Source organism: Schistocerca piceifrons, unplaced genomic scaffold (genome assembly GCF_021461385.2).
Source record: "Schistocerca piceifrons isolate TAMUIC-IGC-003096 unplaced genomic scaffold, iqSchPice1.1 HiC_scaffold_1100, whole genome shotgun sequence".
Taxonomy (NCBI): domain Eukaryota; kingdom Metazoa; phylum Arthropoda; class Insecta; order Orthoptera; family Acrididae; genus Schistocerca; species Schistocerca piceifrons.
In genome coordinates, this window is record NW_025726908.1 from 30,001 (window position 1) to 32,500 (window position 2,500).

General features: G+C 56.7%; 1 non-coding gene across 1 annotated transcript in view; it reads right to left on the reverse strand.

Annotated features, from left to right (window-relative positions):
• LOC124727411 overlaps positions 1 to 145 on the reverse strand; it is a 1,912-nt gene extending 1,767 nt beyond the window's left edge. Inside the window, exon 1 of the ribosomal RNA XR_007007115.1 lies at positions 1 to 145. This exon is cut by the window's left edge and continues 1,767 nt beyond it. This is a non-coding gene — a ribosomal RNA (small subunit ribosomal RNA).
• Between the last annotated feature and the right edge of the window lie 2,355 nt (positions 146 to 2,500).

A 2,500-nucleotide genomic window follows, 5' to 3' on the forward strand; every position in this document is an offset into this window, starting at 1 on the left:
TATCCAAGTAACGTGGGTACGATCTAAGGAACCATAACTGATTTAATGAGCCATTCGCGGTTTCACCTTAATGCGGCTTGTACTGAGACATGCATGGCTTAATCTTTGAGACAAGCATATGACTACTGGCAGGATCAACCAGGGAGCTGCGTCAACTAGAGCTGAGCAGCCGGCCGCCCGGGAGTGTGTCCCGGGGGCCCGCGCGAACACGCAAGCGTCCGCTCAATCATTCTGCAAACAGGAGGAGGCTGAGCTCCCCTGCACAATACACCTCGAAACCCTCTCAGGTCCCGGCGGCGCGCAGCGCCGTCCCAAGTACTTGGTCGGGTTCGAGAGAGGCGCAATCGCCCGGAGTTAGGCGAGTAGACGCTTTCGGTGCGACCACCCGTGCTCCCAACTGAGCTTGCCGCTGCCGACAGAGGCCCGGGAGCGTGCTGTCGTGGCATTGCCGGCGGGAGACAACACGCGCCACCTACGGTGACCGGCAGCTCCAACGCCAGCGCCACAGAAGGACAAAAGCCCCACTTGGGTGCCGAAGCGAACTCTCCCAGCACAGCGCACGCGCCAACACATCCGCACAGCTGCGATACAAACCACCAGCGAGAACCGCTGGGGCGACCGAGCAGCAGACGGCGTCGCGGCGCCGAGCGCCGGGCGGCAGCGCATCCTCAACGCACACAGTCCTCAATCGGACCAGCACACTGAAGATGTCCACCGCGCTTCGCACCGGGCCCGCGAGGACCTACTTTGGCCGCACGGCGCCGCGCGCAGGGTGCGCCGGCGCGCAGCTGCGACGCCTGCCGCGTCCGTCGGCCGGCGCGCCTGCCACTGGCCGCCCCCACCAGCCGGCTGTAGCGCGTGCGCCCACGCACCGCGCGGCCAGCACGCCGGGAGGCGCCCCCTCACCGGCCGGGGACGGTCCCACCCAGCCACCGCCGCGTATCGCTTCACACCCAGATGCCGTTCAGTTTCGTCGGCATGGTGGGTATCGCTGGAACAACCGGTTAGTACCTCAACCTATCGTCGCCATCACCGATTCACCCCTAGCGAGAACAACCGCACCACAACAGGTTACCATTTGTTCATTTGCGTAACTTCACCAGAAAACGCAGGCGTCCATCGCCATTTGCAACTTCCACGATTATTGCATGCCTGTGTCAGGTGTCACGCCACACTACGTCTGCCCACATACACGCAACAAAATGTGCACGCCTAGACAATACGTGGAAGGTGGCCCCCGTACGTATGCGATGTCCATTGCTCGAACGACTGTCAACCGGCCTCTGTAGCATGTCGCAGATATGGAACGCGGTGCACCATGCCATCACGGTGTGTGAGGAGAGACGACTAGGTCCGAATACATCAACAGACAGCTCATGCTGATCGCCATCCACGGCGTCCGTTCCTCCCACACGTCTCTATGGCGTACCACACTGCAATCCAGCTCTCATAGGGAGACGACACGTAGCTGCGTGCACAATATTTGCACTGTATGGTCCGCCGTTTTTGGGCGCAGTCGTTGTACGGTCACACATGTGCCACGATGTATCATTCAGTACATAAGGACGAATGTGCAGTACAGATTGTGGTTTACGCGTACGACATTAGCGGACAGTTGACACAGGCCGCACCACAACGTAGCCTGAGTACGTCGCATGCGGAGGGCATTGAACATGCAAAGTTCTCACCAACCAGCTTGCGAAGGCAGGGGGCAAGGTGGGGACGTGGGGAGGGGCGGCATGTACGTCCTGCTGCCATCCACATTACAGTGTACAGCAGGAGCATGTGGAAAGTGAGCAAGACTTGCAAGGTGTTTAACATGAAGCGATACACAGGGGAGCGGGGAGTGCGAGTAGCGAACTATATTGCGAGGGTTGCGGGTGGGCAACACTACACTAATTGAACGAGTCGTATAACAATTACAGAGCAGGTTTAGGCGACAACGTGGGTTACGTTAGGCGACAACGTGGGTTAGGTTAAGGCACGACGTGGGTTAGGTTAAGGCACGACATGGGTTAGGTTAAGGCACAACATGGGTTAGGTTAAGGCACAACATGGGTTAGGTTAAGGCACAACATGGGTTAGGTTAAGGCACAACATGGGTTAGGTTAAGGCACAACATGGGTTAGGTTAAGGCACAACATGGGTTAGGTTAAGGCACAACATGGGTTAGGTTAAGGCACAACATGGGTTAGGTTAAGGCACAACATGGGTTAGGTTAAGGCACAACATGGGTTAGGTTAAGGCACAACATGGGTTAGGTTAAGGCACAACATGGGTTAGGTTAAGGCACAACATGGGTTAGGTTAAGGCACAACATGGGTTAGGTTAAGGCACAACATAGGTTAGGTTAAGGCACAACATAGGTTAGGTTAAGGCACAACATGGGTTAGGTTAAGGCACAACATGGGTTAGGTTAAGGCACAACATGGGTTAGGTTAAGGCACAACATGGGTTAGGTTAAGGCACAACATGGGTTAGGTTAAGGCACAACATGGGT